The following is a 17,137-nucleotide window of genomic DNA, read 5'->3' as shown; positions in this document are numbered from 1 at the left end:
CCAGTAGGTGCTGCCAGGGGCGGCCGAACAGGAACTACAAGGATGCCCAAGGGACGAACTTGGAATGCGAGAACATGTAGGAACTTAGCAATTTTGTGTGCAGAATAATAGGAATTAATTATTTTATTTTATCATACAATGTAGTGCTTGTTGTGAATGTTTAATAAATTTAGCTGTGTGAGAAAAAATTCAATATAATTAACAATTAGGCAGTGTTAAATGATAATAATGATGATGTATTGAAAATGTATTTTGTCATGTCGATGCGTGAGTTTATGTAAGTGTGTGGTTAAGGCTTGTTGTGAAACCTTTTATTACTATTATTGTTATTCATTACTCATGTTAATATTTGTATGAATTGTATTGACTTTTTTTTATCTGTTGAACTACATGTGTTTGGTTAATGGAGTTTTACAATGTGCAATATTAATTTTGATGTGTATTTTAAGGGATGTTTCTCGGCCTTTCGGCTAAGATCAGAGTGTAGTATCGCTTCTCGGCCTTTTGGCTAAGATCGAAGTGTAGTATCTGCGATTCTTCTACACTTTGTCTTGGCAGCATTTTTTGTGACGGATTGCCCCCGGACCTGGTCCGGGGAGTGCGATTGACCCTGCTGGCCACTGCCTAGTGCATGCCAGCATGGGGGCACATTGCTTAGGCAACGTTAAATATCTGTTTAGATAAAATTATATTGACAATTAAAATGTAATGTATAAAGTCAACTCTCCCATGAGAATCATTCTTGCCTTATTGAAACTGCAGTTAATCTAAGGGACCAGCTTGTGCTGCAGCAAGTGGAAAGTACGGTAATTGTAAGAGCGTTGTTATGGATATACCAAGTTTTTTGTTTATTGCTGGTGAATAGTGATTCATTTGGATTGTAATACCTCGTGTCACTGTATTGAAGATATTATCAATGTACAGACCATGCTTGTGCATGTGTGGTGTAGAGTATGACGGCTCGTCGAAAGTGTACAGTCGTTTATGGAAGTCAGTAGACCTTGTTATAGCATTTGATTTAGTAATAGGGAGCCCATATAGCTCCTGGTTCATTAGGATTGTTATCGCTTCTCGGCCTTTTGGCTAAGATCAAAGTGTAGTATCTGTTCTTATCAGCTTAATGATCTAGCCCCGAGAAGTGATTAGTTAAATAACTGTGCTCAAGAAAAGATCGTCGCAGAGGTGTTCGTGCTGTATTCACTCCGGCACGAAACGACCATACTTCCAGCAGTTCCGAGGATGGATCGACTGCTGCTGCGCCTAGGGAGGACATGGGGAACTACATGGAGATAAGGTAGGTGGTAGTCTGGCACTTGTGTTTTGTTTTTAAGTAAGTTCTTGTGGCCATCTTGTTTATTTACTTGTTTTCTTTCTGCAAGCTTTCGGCCATCTTGCATTAATTATTTGAATTTCTATTTGTCTGGCCATTTGTTGTTTGTTTATTTGAATTAAATTCGTTAATCGCGGCCATCTTTTATTGCAAACATTTAAAGTTTAACTGTTACATTTAATTTGTTAATATCTGCATAGCTTTTTGTACCTGTTAAAGTAAAGTAACTACCTATCTCGCCTTTAATTTTCCAAGTGCCAAACTATCACCTAGTAATTCCTGCAACTCAGTGTTTTGTTATGTAAGCCCCATTTCAGGTTCCCGACTGTAACTTGCATTCGTGACTCGTAGCTTTTACTGTTCACCCAAAATAATTTTGTTTATTTAAATTCTTTTTCAGTAATACATTTTTCCGAATAATATTTAGTTGCTTTTCATATATATATTAAATTAGAGTCAATCTTTTTACTGCAGTTCCTATATTTAAATAACCACATTTAATTAATACCTGTACTTGATCTTGCTGTTTAACATTTAACTTCTACCCACAGTCTCGCCCTTGTGTTTGAATTTTTTAGCTCGGGCAAATACCACATTTAATTTTTCCTCAATTTAACTAATACCTTCAAGGCGAGTCGCGTAACTACAGTCGAAGATCGTCGCCCCTAAAGGCCTTTGGAACCCCTTCCCAAGTGTATCTTGTTTTTCTTGAGCCTGTGTAATTGTTTTTGTCCTGTCTCCTGACTGTGTGTGTTCAATGGCCGACAGTCCCTTGTGAATAATCTGTGTGCATCCTATAGTTTCTGTTAAGTTTTTGCCTGTCTCTCAATTTTCCCATATTAATAATTCAATTGTTCAACATTTAAAGTAATTTCTGTATTTATTTTGGCTTAAATTCACTTTGCTCGCGATAATTATATTGCCTTGTGCCCAGGCATATCTAGTGTAATCGTGTTTAATTCTGATTTGAATTCATAACTAGGGGCAGTAAATAATTCCATATTCAGAGATTTAATTTTTCCCATTAATAGTTTCAGTGTATTTTGTCTGCTTAACTTTAAATTCAGTTTTTCGCGACCTCGTGGTTGAGTTATTTAGCGAGGTCGGTCGCCATTTTTCAACTTCCTTCTTCTTCACAGATGCTTCGCATGTGACTTCCTGTTCGTGTCCATGGATATGCACACCAGGGGTTGAGTGTTGTGTTTGTCTTGTGTTTATTGTAATTGTTCAGTGACTTGTTTTTGTGCTTGAATCCGCCATATTGCTTTCTTTCGAATTAGCTAAAATAAATTAAAGTACTATTTATTTCTATATTTACCTTGCTGATTAAATACGCCATATTGTTTTCAGAGTAACTATTAATTGGTAATTAAAGTAATACTTATTGAATATATCTATCTATTATTATTATAATATTTATTTAATTAATTGAATATTCCTTAATTTTCTTGCAGATTTAATATATTTACCTTTTCATTTTTATCCATAGTAATTAACCAATACATCTCAAATCTTGCTGTTGAATCTTTTAACTTAATTCCATTTACATTCTTATAGCATCACCTCAACCATATTTATTTAATTAATTAGTTTCAAGCACCTGTACCTGTCTTATTTGTTTGTATATTTTGTTTCCTTTGTAGTGCTGATCGGTAAGTGAGTAACTGTCTCTTGTCTGTGTTGTGCTAGTATTTGTGTTGCGACTTTTGTAAGTGTTCTGTTGTTGTGTTTTGCTCCTTCCAGCACTCTAGTGTACTTGTGTTGTAAGGCCCAGCCCTTGACACATTTGTACACCCCCCTAGTGTTCCAGAAACCTAGGGCACAACCAGTGACCTTGTAGTGTCTTGAGCCGCCTGTGTAGTTCTTCTCAGGACAGCGAACTGCTCCAGAAGCGGTCGTCGCTTGTCTGTTTACAGCTGCCCAGGAGAAGAGTGCCTGACTCTTAGCCCGGCACTCGGCTTGCCGCTGCACCCCCGGATTTGACTGTTGCTTCTTGGTTTACCAAGTAGCAGCCCCACCGATTGTGACTTGTGATATTTTCTTTTTAGTGGCCTGTACCTGATTAGTTTTAAGTAGAGTTTTATTTACCTTTCAGAGTTTATACTTTAGTAGAGTTCTATATATTGTTAGGTGGTTAATTGTTATATTTTCAGAGTCTATTGTTTCCTTATTTTTCAGGGTACTCTATACATACCCTTAGTGTTATCTTGTTATAAGAGTTTGTATATATTGTTCTTTTACAGATCTAGTTGTTTGCTGCTGTGCGGCTGTGTTGTTCTCTTTTTGTTAGTGTAAGTGTTTTTCAGGATGCCCGTGCGTCCCAGCTTCGTGGCGTTGCCGGCCCCAGAGGAGATCCAGTGCCCTGCGTGTGTGCGGCTTCAGCAGTTCGGGTCTGTCTTCGGACGACTGGCTGATCTGGCGGCGCATGTGCGCCGGGCGCATGACTCTGCGGGGCTATGGTTTCGCTGTGAGATTTGTAGGCCGCACGAAGAGATCCGGTCCCTGAGGGCAGCAAGGCTGCATTTTGAGACGGTGCACCCGGGCCGGGGCATCGAGCCGGCGCTGCCGGAGGCGGATGGTACGGACTCGGATCTCGCGTCTGATGATGAGGAGGAGGATGAGAGGGTTGCCGTTCGGGAGATGGTGTCCTTGGTGCGTGACCCGGGTGAGCCGGGGTGCCTGCGCGTGCCGGTGCCACTACCGGCCGAGTTGACGTGCATCCTCTGTGGGACGCATGGCTTCGGGCTGAGGATCCGGGGGCGGTATTCAGCATGGTCGGACATGTGGAAGCACATGAAGCGACACCACCCAGAGGTGACTGCGGTGGAGTTCCGCTGCAGGTTCTGTGCTTCCGCATTTTCGGGCGCTGGATATCCGCTGAGGGTGGCTCAGAACCACGTTGCCAACGTCCACAGAGCTGAGGTGCGGAGACTCGCGGCACGCCAGGCGCGAGAGGCAGGCCTGGGCGCGCCAGCACGGACTCCACCTGCTCGTGTGGCCCGGCGGGAGGCACGGCGCTCCTCAGATGAAGACGCTGATGATCCGCAGCCCCGGCCGTTGCCGCCGCGGCTGCCGTCTCCGGTGCCTGGTCCCTCCCACCGTCTCTCTCCGCCTGCACGAGAGGAAGGCCAGGAGACATGTGTTGTTTTGCCCCCCAGGAAGAAGAGACGGACATCACCTGGACCCGTCACGCCGGCGCGCGACGATGCAACGGGGAGGGAGGCTTTGTTTCTGTGCCGCAGGAAGAAGCTGTCACTGTCGCTCCGCACGACACCCCTCCCTGGATCACCGGCACCCAAAGGGACTCCGGCACCTGCGCTCCCGCAGGTGACCACCAACGAGGAGGAGGCGGCCCAGCTTCTGTCCAGAATGCTGCCGCTGCACCCGAGGCCATCACCAGGCCCGGCGTGCCGTCCCTCCTATACCGAACGGGAGGATGTCCCAGCGCCGGCGCCGGAGCAGGAGTGCATCGGAGTAGAGGAGGAGAGAGGAGAGGGTCTGCCACCCAGGGACTGGCAGACCGGAGATGCCCCCAGTATGTCTCCTGGGGGAAGCACACCTGAGCAGCGGACTGCACCGGAGTTGCACGTGGTGCCAGCCCACCTCATCAGGTTCCCACTCCTGCACTCGGAGGGAGGAACCCAAACTGATCCAGACCATGATGAGGAGCTGCCAGGAAGATGTGAGATGGGGACGCAGACGGAGGATGACGTCGCCCCAGAGCAGGAGGCTGCCGACGCGGCGGTGCAGGCGGAGGTGCCGGCGCCGGTGGAGCCAACTGTGGGCGTGGTCGGGGGGAGGGTGCGGCCTCCCCCGGCCGCGCGGGAGCTGTCTGGTCCTGGCGTGGGGCTGCCCACCCAGAATGCCCGGGAGGTACGAGAGGAGGTCCCCCGGGCGCGTCACGGCCAGCAGCCCAGGGAGAACCGCCACCAGGTCCGAGGACGCCCAGCAGAGGCGGCAGACCACCAGTCCGCCTCGGAAGACGAAGGAGAAGACGGCGAACCCGAGGTCCGGCCCAGCCAAGTCCAGCTGGAGTGGATGGCTCGGATCTCGGCAGCCGAGGAAGACTGGGAATCCCTGGAGCACGTCTGCGACGAGTACACGGAGTTTGTCGTCGCCCTCAAGGTACGAGAAGAAGAGGGGGGCGCGGCACGTGCTCCAGGGGGTGGCGAAGGAGCGAGGGGTGGCCGGAGAGGGCCCGGCAACCCCGCCCGCCAGCGCAGGCGGCGGCCGGCATTTGCATTTGACGGGGAGGCCGCCGCCAAGATCCAGAAATTGTACAGGGCCAACCCCAAGAAGGCGATGCAGGAGATCCTGGAAACAGAGTCTCCCTATTGCCGGATTGCGGGAGCCCGCCTGCAGGACCACTTCACAGAGACATTCTCAGACCATGGCTACGAAGTGGGTCCCACGCCTGCAGGTTGCGCACTGGCACACGATGATCCGACAGAGGAGGAAGTGGACGAGCTGGCCAGACCATTCACCACCAGGGAGGTCGCGAAGAAGCTCGCCCGCACCAAGAACACGGCACCTGGGCAGGATGGCATCAGGTACAATTTGTTGAAGAGGGCTGACCCAGGTTGCCACGTGCTTGCGGCCCTCTACACCGCAGTGCACGCCCACAATCGTGTCCCCGGATCGTGGAAGAGGTCCAACACGGTCCTCATCTACAAGGATGGCGACAAGGACGTCCCAGACAACTGGCGTCCGATTGCGCTCAGCACCACCATTTCCAAGCTGTTCCTGTCGGTGGTCGCTGCCCGCCTGGGCGCGTGGGCTGCCCGGACGGGGCGCATCTCCAAGCAGCAGAAGGGCTTCATGGAGTACGAGGGCTGCTTGGAGCACAACTTTGTCCTGCAGTCCATCCTGGATGACTGCAGGGCGAAGAAACGCGAGGTCGCCATCGCCTGGCTGGATCTCGCCAACGCGTTCGGGTCCATCCCGCACGCGTACATCCAGCACTCGCTCACAGAGATGAGGGTACCCGAGACGCTGCGTGCCCTCATCGCGGACCTGTACCACGGCGGGACGACACGGGTCCGTTCCGAGGATGGCTTCACGGAGGAGATCCCGATCCGTGCTGGCGTCCGTCAGGGCTGTCCCCTCAGCCCCATTCTCTTCAACCTCAGCATGGAGGCAGTGCTGAGGACGGCCGCCAGAAGGGAGGAAGAGTTGGGCTACTCTGTCCTCGAGCACCACCACGCCATCCTCGCCTACGCAGATGACATCGTCCTCATCGGGCGGGACCCCGAGAGCCTGCAGACCCTGCTGGATGGGGTCAACGAGGCCGGTAACTGGGCCGGCTTGCGCTTCAAGCCCAGAAAATGCGCATCACTTCACATAGACTGCAGGACCGGTCGCCGGGTGATGCGCCAGCCTGGAGCGCAACCTGGGGTGCAACCCACCGTGATGCAGGTTGCCGGGGTCCCGATCGCCGCACTCGCTGAGGGCGACACGTATCGTCACCTGGGTGTTTCGACAGGTTACCGGAATGCCCAGTCGCCCGAGCAAGAAGTGGAAGCCATGGGGGCAGATCTCGACAAGATCCACGCCAGTCTCCTCGCCCCCTGGCAGAAGATCAACGCAGTCTCGACATTCCTCCAGTCGAGGCTGCAATTCATCTTGAGGGGAGGCCGCGTCAGGAAAGCTGTGGTGACGCGGTTCGACAAGAAGATGAAGAAGTACTGCAAGGAGTGGATGCACCTCCCCTTGCGTGCCACTCCGCTCATCGTCCACGCCCCAACGCATGAGGGGGGAGCTGGTCTCCTCCCACTCGCAGACATGTGTGACTTGGCCACGGTCACGCATGGCTACAGGCTCCTGACGTGCAAGGACCCTGACGTAAAAGACTTGGCGTGGGCCAGCTTGTTCCAGACAACAAAGCAGAAGCTGGGCAAGCAGGAAATTTCGAAAGATGACATGGTGGGGTTCCTCAACGGGGAGACCGAGGGCGAGTTCAACCGTGATGGTGGCGCCCTGGGGAACCACTGGACCTTCACACGAAGTGCAGGAAGGCGCCTCAAGAAGAGCACAGGAACGAAATGGCGCTGGAGTGAGGAGCTCCAGGAGGTCCAGATGGAAATCCCCGCACCTGAAAGTGCCGCGGGCCGCATCCTGGTCGGTCCCGGGGCACGCTCCCAAGTCTACCGGCGTCTGGCCACGGCCCGGCGCCAGGAGTACAGAAGGAGACTCGTGGCCCTTCCAGATCAGGGGAAGGCCATGGAACCGGTCTCCCGGAACCCCGCCAGCTCCCACTTCCTCCGGGATGGCAAGTTTACTCGCTTCGCAGAATGGCGCTTCATTCACAGGGCACGTCTCAACGTGGTGCCCCTGAATGGAGCTCTGCGAGGACCAGCGAGGAACAAGATGTGCCGGCGGTGTCTTCACCCCAACGAGACGCTGCCGCACGTCCTCAACCACTGCGGCCGCCACTCCGCCGCCTGGCAGCACCGCCACAACTCGGTGCTGCACAGGCTGGCCGCTGCCATCCCGAGGGACCCGGGCGTGGAGGTGCGGGTGAACCGTGCCGTGCCCCACACCGGGTCCTTGCTCCGTCCTGACCTGGTGGTCGTGGACGAGCCCAGGAAGAAGATCTCCATAGTGGATGTCGCGGTCCCGTTCGAGAACCGGAGCCAGGCTTTGGATCTCGTGCGGACCACAAAGACGACGAAATACCAGGGGTTGGCAGACACACTGACTGCGCAGGGCTACACAGTTTTCAACGAGGCCCTCGTTGTCGGGTCCCTCGGATCCTGGGACCCGTGCAACGACTACGTCCTCCAGCAGTTACGTGTCCGCTGGAGGTACGCACGGAAGATGCGGCACCTCATGGTGTCTGACGTCATCAGGTGGTCCCGTGACATCTACACCGAGCACGTCACGGGCCACCGTCAGTACCAGGTGGAGGCGCCGCCTGCCAACCCGCAACCAGTCCCAGACCAGGCCCCCGCAGTCCGGGGTCGTGGCCGTGGGAGAGGACAAGGTGGTCGTCGACCAAGGGGCAGACCAGGACCACAACCATGATGTGGGCCCCGGGCGCTGGAGCCGCGGTGCCCGCAACACCGTGGTTCGTGCCCCAACAATCGGCCACTCGGCGCCGCACCGCTGGGGGCACCAGCCCCCCACCGTTGGACCACCGGTGGAAGGGGGGGACGCTGAGAGCCCCCCCGACGAAAACAGAAGTGCTGCCGGAGCGCACCAGCGCTCCACCGTTGGACCACCGGTGGAAGGGGAGGGACGCAGGTGCCCTCCCCGCTGAACACAGAAGTAGATGGCCATGGAGGCACCAGCCTCCCACCGTTGGATCACCGGTGGAAGGGGGGACTTGTGAGCCCCTCTGCAGAAAACTGAAGCAGAGGCCCGAGTGCCCCAGCACTCCGCCGCGGGATCAGCGTGGGAGCAGGGTGCCTGTCCGGGCCCTGTCGTGTGCCAATGTGTGTTTGTGTGCGGACGTCTAAGTGTTGGACCGATAATGTTGTGGTTGGACCCCTAGATTTAGTTGACGAGGACGCTTTTGCCCCCCACCCTACCAGGAAGTATCAATCATGCCTGAATGCCATCATTGTTCACACTTGCAATCTCCACCACGCAATAATAATATCTACCTATTTTACACCACAGTTAAATTTGCCACTGTTCCTGCTTCCACAATAGTCATGCACCATTAATAGCCACCCCAGCACAACACCACACCTAACTCACAATTAAAATAGAGCCACACACGTTTAATAACAATAATTTCCCTATGAATTTGTAAACTTAATAGCACATATGCAGCCACTGCCATAAAAAAGAAATAAAACACCAGTCACCTAATATAATGCACTCCCCATAGAGCCACATGCGGTCACTAACTATAATTCCCCCTGACATTGTAAACTTTCCTAACATTTTTGTCTCCAGCACAATAACGTACAATTAATATAACAGCAACAACAGACACCTAAAATAAATCACTCCTCGGTTTAATAATAACAAACTTCTTCTAATACCATATATACAAACCACTAGTCAAAATAGCACACTTTCAACCTCTAACTTATTAATTAAAATGCCACACAATAACCCAAGCACTTGTAACTCTTAGTAAACATCACCACAAAACTAATTACACATGTATGACCCGCCTTACTCTCAATATTGTTAAACTCACCTAAACCCACCCGTCGTAACATCACTCCCCAGTTTAATGATTTATTTTCTCCCATCCCCAATAATAACAATTAACCTGAATCTCCCCCTCTCAACACACTTCAATCTGCCTCTGCTTCTAAAATAGTCATGCATCATTAGCAGCCACCTCACCACAACTCAACACCTAAATCACAATTAAAATAGAGCCATATGCATTTAATTACAATAATTCCCCCCTGACCTAGTGCACCTGCTTAACACTGCCATAAAACACAAATATAAAACAACAGCATCACCAGACACCTAAATAAATCACCCCTCAGTTCAATAATTTCAAACTTCTTCTAATCCCATATACAAAAACCACTAGTAAAATAGCACACTTTTAACCTCTGACTTACTAAATCAAATGCCAAATAATATCCCAAACACTTGTAACAAATAGTAAACACTACCACACAACTAATTACATTTGAACATCCTACCTAACACACAATACAGTAAAATTCACCTAAACCACCCATCGTAGCATCACTTTCAAAACTAATGACTTTCTCCTCTCCCCAATAATAAAAACAACATTCAACCTAAAACAACCCCTTTCAAGAAACTGCAATCTAATTTTCCCTGGTAAACAATACTATCTAAATAGTCTAAAACAATCATTTCTTTTAAATTGTTATTATTTGTTACTTCTGAACAGCTTGCCCCCTCCATCTGAGATATTTTAAGTTTGTGGGTGTTAGACACCTTGTGTAGTTTATTAAAACTTATGTATTCTACAATGATGTTACTTAAGGTTTGCAGGTGTTAGACACCTTGTTTTCCATCAATACTCTGCACAATGTCTAATATTTAAAAGTTTTCAGCCCAGAGCTTCACTCCACATATAACATCATTACTTGAAATATCTTAAGTTTGCAGGTGTTAGACACCTTGTATAACGCTTCGTGCGAGCTCTTCTAGCAAAAATTTAATTTTTTTATTTTTTTATTTTTCATTAATTTTCTTTTTCAGTGCTATGTATGTTTCTCTTTTCTCTTACAGGTTTGATCATTATTTAAGTTTGTGAGGGTTAGACCCTCTGTATAATTTTTATTTCTCTGCTGTGTATCTTCATTCATTTCCTTTCCCAAGTGTAACATGAAGTATTTAAGGCATGCTTAGATTTGCAAAGTTGAAGGCCAGTGCCAAAGTCTGTTCTCAACCTTAACTTCTACTTCTCAACAGCAATAACTGAATGCTTGTTTACAAGATTTATCCTTGCATTGGCTACTATGCCAATTTAACATCTAGCATCTGTGGTAGGAAGGCCCCCAAGTGTGTGTGCGGGACTGACCTGAGGTGACTGGGTGGTAAGGGTCTGTCATGAGCAGGCCTTTAGTGCCCCTAAGGCTGCCACCCTTTTTACTTTCAATTTATCTGGTGCTTGTTCTTTGTAATAATGCATGGCCACAACAACTGGCACTTCTACATTAATGTTTAAATTCACTCCCCTAACTATCATAAATCTTAAAGAGGAGTGGGAAATACACCCCTGCCCAGGCCTGGTCTTGCACACAACAGGGATTGTGCACAAACTGTAGGCCAGCATTCAGAACCTAATTACAGTCAGGTTAACCATTAGGCTCCCGCCCTCATCGTGTCATTCCTCGGAGTGATGCGGTGGGGGCGGGGGGGGCCACGGCGTATAGGGCCGTACCCTGGCTGGGGCGGCACCGCGTCGTGGCTTGTAGGGACTTCAATACCTTCTGGTGTCCATGTTTGGTTGGTCTCTCTGAGGCCGGCCAAGTGTGCATGCCCTAATAGCTTGTTAGGAGAGCAGTATGGAGGCACTGTGATGTAGAGGGTGGGGGGCAGCCATAGCTGGGTTTCTTTGGGGCAGGCAGCCTGCCCATTAAACTAAAATATCTTAAGTAACTTCAGGAGGGGCTACTCCCCGGAGTAAATTTAGTTGTGGTAAAAGTGCATATGTGTGTTTAATTATTTAAGGACCGCGGGGAGCTAGGCTCCTTGTTCGTGAATATTTTATATCTTAAGAGGGTTTTTGTTTTCTTTTCTTGCAACAGACTAGTTCTGTTTTAACGTAACTTCTTTCTTTTAGTCTAGTTAGTGACTTGCGGGGACTAGTTCCCCTTTTAACGTAACTTCTTACCTCCCGCCTTTGAGGGAGGGAACCGGCCCCAGGGGCACGGTGGGATTAGTTTCACTTTAATTCTCCCATAATCTTTGGTTTTCCGGGCGCTAGGTGCCCCTTTTTCCATTTCCTAATATGTGTTTTTAATATTGTAAAGGGTTTTGAGATATTGCTAATAAATAGCTTTCAAATCTGTTCTTATCAGCTTAATATCTGATACGTCCTGCATCGCAGGACCAGAATATTAAACTGATTTTTGGAACAGGGCGGAGTGCTAGGGGCTTGCCCCACCTCCGCCGCGGGTTGGCCCGGTATTGCAGTACCACCGGGATCGGCCCACCACAAAATGTAATAAACTTTAAGTTTGTTTTAAATGTAATAAACATTGTTACCAACTTGTAAGAATGGATGATAGTGAAAAATTGATTGTTGTAATGTAATGTGCCCAAGTGCAGAGACAATACAGAAAAGTCGTGTGTACATTCAACAAATGAAGAGGAAGAGAAAGCTGATCCAGTAGGTGCTGCCAGGGGCGGCCGAACAGGAACTACAAGGATGCCCAAGGGACGAACTTGGAATGCGAGAACATGTAGGAACTTAGCAATTTTGTGTGCAGAATAATAGGAATTAATTATTTTATTTTATCATACAATGTAGTGCTTGTTGTGAATGTTTAATAAATTTAGCTGTGTGAGAAAAAATTCAATATAATTAACAATTAGGCAGTGTTAAATGATAATAATGATGATGTATTGAAAATGTATTTTGTCATGTCGATGCGTGAGTTTATGTAAGTGTGTGGTTAAGGCTTGTTGTGAAACCTTTTATTACTATTATTGTTATTCATTACTCATGTTAATATTTGTATGAATTGTATTGACTTTTTTTTATCTGTTGAACTACATGTGTTTGGTTAATGGAGTTTTACAATGTGCAATATTAATTTTGATGTGTATTTTAAGGGATGTTTCTCGGCCTTTCGGCTAAGATCAGAGTGTAGTATCGCTTCTCGGCCTTTTGGCTAAGATCGAAGTGTAGTATCTGCGATTCTTCTACACTTTGTCTTGGCAGCATTTTTTGTGACGGATTGCCCCCGGACCTGGTCCGGGGAGTGCGATTGACCCTGCTGGCCACTGCCTAGTGCATGCCAGCATGGGGGCACATTGCTTAGGCAACGTTAAATATCTGTTTAGATAAAATTATATTGACAATTAAAATGTAATGTATAAAGTCAACTCTCCCATGAGAATCATTCTTGCCTTATTGAAACTGCAGTTAATCTAAGGGACCAGCTTGTGCTGCAGCAAGTGGAAAGTACGGTAATTGTAAGAGCGTTGTTATGGATATACCAAGTTTTTTGTTTATTGCTGGTGAATAGTGATTCATTTGGATTGTAATACCTCGTGTCACTGTATTGAAGATATTATCAATGTACAGACCATGCTTGTGCATGTGTGGTGTAGAGTATGACGGCTCGTCGAAAGTGTACAGTCGTTTATGGAAGTCAGTAGACCTTGTTATAGCATTTGATTTAGTAATAGGGAGCCCATATAGCTCCTGGTTCATTAGGATTGTTATCGCTTCTCGGCCTTTTGGCTAAGATCAAAGTGTAGTATCTGTTCTTATCAGCTTAATATCTGATACGTCCTGCATCGCAGGACCAGAATATTAAACTGATTTTTGGAACAGGGCGGAGTGCTAGGGGCTTGCCCCACCTCCGCCGCGGGTTGGCCCGGTATTGCAGTACCACCGGGATCGGCCCACCACAAAATGTAATAAACTTTAAGTTTGTTTTAAATGTAATAAACATTGTTACCAACTTGTAAGAATGGATGATAGTGAAAAATTGATTGTTGTAATGTAATGTGCCCAAGTGCAGAGACAATACAGAAAAGTCGTGTGTACATTCAACAAATGAAGAGGAAGAGAAAGCTGATCCAGTAGGTGCTGCCAGGGGCGGCCGAACAGGAACTACAAGGATGCCCAAGGGACGAACTTGGAATGCGAGAACATGTAGGAACTTAGCAATTTTGTGTGCAGAATAATAGGAATTAATTATTTTATTTTATCATACAATGTAGTGCTTGTTGTGAATGTTTAATAAATTTAGCTGTGTGAGAAAAAATTCAATATAATTAACAATTAGGCAGTGTTAAATGATAATAATGATGATGTATTGAAAATGTATTTTGTCATGTCGATGCGTGAGTTTATGTAAGTGTGTGGTTAAGGCTTGTTGTGAAACCTTTTATTACTATTATTGTTATTCATTACTCATGTTAATATTTGTATGAATTGTATTGACTTTTTTTTATCTGTTGAACTACATGTGTTTGGTTAATGGAGTTTTACAATGTGCAATATTAATTTTGATGTGTATTTTAAGGGATGTTTCTCGGCCTTTCGGCTAAGATCAGAGTGTAGTATCGCTTCTCGGCCTTTTGGCTAAGATCGAAGTGTAGTATCTGCGATTCTTCTACACTTTGTCTTGGCAGCATTTTTTGTGACGGATTGCCCCCGGACCTGGTCCGGGGAGTGCGATTGACCCTGCTGGCCACTGCCTAGTGCATGCCAGCATGGGGGCACATTGCTTAGGCAACGTTAAATATCTGTTTAGATAAAATTATATTGACAATTAAAATGTAATGTATAAAGTCAACTCTCCCATGAGAATCATTCTTGCCTTATTGAAACTGCAGTTAATCTAAGGGACCAGCTTGTGCTGCAGCAAGTGGAAAGTACGGTAATTGTAAGAGCGTTGTTATGGATATACCAAGTTTTTTGTTTATTGCTGGTGAATAGTGATTCATTTGGATTGTAATACCTCGTGTCACTGTATTGAAGATATTATCAATGTACAGACCATGCTTGTGCATGTGTGGTGTAGAGTATGACGGCTCGTCGAAAGTGTACAGTCGTTTATGGAAGTCAGTAGACCTTGTTATAGCATTTGATTTAGTAATAGGGAGCCCATATAGCTCCTGGTTCATTAGGATTGTTATCGCTTCTCGGCCTTTTGGCTAAGATCAAAGTGTAGTATCTGTTCTTATCAGCTTAATATCTGATACGTCCTGCATCGCAGGACCAGAATATTAAACTGATTTTTGGAACAGGGCGGAGTGCTAGGGGCTTGCCCCACCTCCGCCGCGGGTTGGCCCGGTATTGCAGTACCACCGGGATCGGCCCACCACAAAATGTAATAAACTTTAAGTTTGTTTTAAATGTAATAAACATTGTTACCAACTTGTAAGAATGGATGATAGTGAAAAATTGATTGTTGTAATGTAATGTGCCCAAGTGCAGAGACAATACAGAAAAGTCGTGTGTACATTCAACAAATGAAGAGGAAGAGAAAGCTGATCCAGTAGGTGCTGCCAGGGGCGGCCGAACAGGAACTACAAGGATGCCCAAGGGACGAACTTGGAATGCGAGAACATGTAGGAACTTAGCAATTTTGTGTGCAGAATAATAGGAATTAATTATTTTATTTTATCATACAATGTAGTGCTTGTTGTGAATGTTTAATAAATTTAGCTGTGTGAGAAAAAATTCAATATAATTAACAATTAGGCAGTGTTAAATGATAATAATGATGATGTATTGAAAATGTATTTTGTCATGTCGATGCGTGAGTTTATGTAAGTGTGTGGTTAAGGCTTGTTGTGAAACCTTTTATTACTATTATTGTTATTCATTACTCATGTTAATATTTGTATGAATTGTATTGACTTTTTTTTATCTGTTGAACTACATGTGTTTGGTTAATGGAGTTTTACAATGTGCAATATTAATTTTGATGTGTATTTTAAGGGATGTTTCTCGGCCTTTCGGCTAAGATCAGAGTGTAGTATCGCTTCTCGGCCTTTTGGCTAAGATCGAAGTGTAGTATCTGCGATTCTTCTACACTTTGTCTTGGCAGCATTTTTTGTGACGGATTGCCCCCGGACCTGGTCCGGGGAGTGCGATTGACCCTGCTGGCCACTGCCTAGTGCATGCCAGCATGGGGGCACATTGCTTAGGCAACGTTAAATATCTGTTTAGATAAAATTATATTGACAATTAAAATGTAATGTATAAAGTCAACTCTCCCATGAGAATCATTCTTGCCTTATTGAAACTGCAGTTAATCTAAGGGACCAGCTTGTGCTGCAGCAAGTGGAAAGTACGGTAATTGTAAGAGCGTTGTTATGGATATACCAAGTTTTTTGTTTATTGCTGGTGAATAGTGATTCATTTGGATTGTAATACCTCGTGTCACTGTATTGAAGATATTATCAATGTACAGACCATGCTTGTGCATGTGTGGTGTAGAGTATGACGGCTCGTCGAAAGTGTACAGTCGTTTATGGAAGTCAGTAGACCTTGTTATAGCATTTGATTTAGTAATAGGGAGCCCATATAGCTCCTGGTTCATTAGGATTGTTATCGCTTCTCGGCCTTTTGGCTAAGATCAAAGTGTAGTATCTGTTCTTATCAGCTTAATGATCTAGCCCCGAGAAGTGATTAGTTAAATAACTGTGCTCAAGAAAAGATCGTCGCAGAGGTGTTCGTGCTGTATTCACTCCGGCACGAAACGACCATACTTCCAGCAGTTCCGAGGATGGATCGACTGCTGCTGCGCCTAGGGAGGACATGGGGAACTACATGGAGATAAGGTAGGTGGTAGTCTGGCACTTGTGTTTTGTTTTTAAGTAAGTTCTTGTGGCCATCTTGTTTATTTACTTGTTTTCTTTCTGCAAGCTTTCGGCCATCTTGCATTAATTATTTGAATTTCTATTTGTCTGGCCATTTGTTGTTTGTTTATTTGAATTAAATTCGTTAATCGCGGCCATCTTTTATTGCAAACATTTAAAGTTTAACTGTTACATTTAATTTGTTAATATCTGCATAGCTTTTTGTACCTGTTAAAGTAAAGTAACTACCTATCTCGCCTTTAATTTTCCAAGTGCCAAACTATCACCTAGTAATTCCTGCAACTCAGTGTTTTGTTATGTAAGCCCCATTTCAGGTTCCCGACTGTAACTTGCATTCGTGACTCGTAGCTTTTACTGTTCACCCAAAATAATTTTGTTTATTTAAATTCTTTTTCAGTAATACATTTTTCCGAATAATATTTAGTTGCTTTTCATATATATATTAAATTAGAGTCAATCTTTTTACTGCAGTTCCTATATTTAAATAACCACATTTAATTAATACCTGTACTTGATCTTGCTGTTTAACATTTAACTTCTACCCACAGTCTCGCCCTTGTGTTTGAATTTTTTAGCTCGGGCAAATACCACATTTAATTTTTCCTCAATTTAACTAATACCTTCAAGGCGAGTCGCGTAACTACAGTCGAAGATCGTCGCCCCTAAAGGCCTTTGGAACCCCTTCCCAAGTGTATCTTGTTTTTCTTGAGCCTGTGTAATTGTTTTTGTCCTGTCTCCTGACTGTGTGTGTTCAATGGCCGACAGTCCCTTGTGAATAATCTGTGTGCATCCTATAGTTTCTGTTAAGTTTTTGCCTGTCTCTCAATTTTCCCATATTAATAA

The 17,137-nt window shown here is 46.2% G+C and overlaps 4 non-coding genes and 5 pseudogenes across 4 annotated transcripts; all 9 read left to right on the top strand.

Annotated features, from left to right (window-relative positions):
- The first annotated feature begins 488 nt into the window (after positions 1-488).
- On the top strand, positions 489-653 carry LOC134545677 (U2 spliceosomal RNA; annotated as a pseudogene).
- Positions 654-1,063: 410 nt separating this feature from the next.
- LOC134545681 (U2 spliceosomal RNA) lies at positions 1,064-1,254 on the top strand. Its single transcript, XR_010078704.1, has one exon. It is a non-coding gene; the product is annotated as a U2 spliceosomal RNA (small nuclear RNA).
- A 10,512-nt stretch (positions 1,255-11,766) lies between these two features.
- Positions 11,767-11,945, top strand: LOC134545679 (U2 spliceosomal RNA; annotated as a pseudogene).
- A 656-nt stretch (positions 11,946-12,601) lies between these two features.
- On the top strand, positions 12,602-12,766 carry LOC134545676 (U2 spliceosomal RNA; annotated as a pseudogene).
- A 410-nt stretch (positions 12,767-13,176) lies between these two features.
- Positions 13,177-13,369, top strand: LOC134545678 (U2 spliceosomal RNA). Its single transcript, XR_010078702.1, has one exon. It is a non-coding gene; the product is annotated as a U2 spliceosomal RNA (small nuclear RNA).
- Positions 13,370-14,025: 656 nt separating this feature from the next.
- Positions 14,026-14,190, top strand: LOC134545675 (U2 spliceosomal RNA; annotated as a pseudogene).
- A 410-nt stretch (positions 14,191-14,600) lies between these two features.
- Positions 14,601-14,793, top strand: LOC134545673 (U2 spliceosomal RNA). The gene has a single exon (XR_010078701.1). It is a non-coding gene; the product is annotated as a U2 spliceosomal RNA (small nuclear RNA).
- Positions 14,794-15,449: 656 nt separating this feature from the next.
- LOC134545674 (U2 spliceosomal RNA) lies at positions 15,450-15,614 on the top strand (annotated as a pseudogene).
- A 410-nt stretch (positions 15,615-16,024) lies between these two features.
- Positions 16,025-16,215, top strand: LOC134545680 (U2 spliceosomal RNA). Its single transcript, XR_010078703.1, has one exon. It is a non-coding gene; the product is annotated as a U2 spliceosomal RNA (small nuclear RNA).
- The last annotated feature ends 922 nt before the right edge of the window (positions 16,216-17,137 follow it).

The sequence above is a fragment of the Bacillus rossius genome, unplaced genomic scaffold, assembly GCF_032445375.1.
Source record: "Bacillus rossius redtenbacheri isolate Brsri unplaced genomic scaffold, Brsri_v3 Brsri_v3_scf831, whole genome shotgun sequence".
NCBI classification, from domain to species: domain Eukaryota; kingdom Metazoa; phylum Arthropoda; class Insecta; order Phasmatodea; family Bacillidae; genus Bacillus; species Bacillus rossius.
This window is presented reverse-complemented; position numbering and strand designations above follow the sequence as displayed.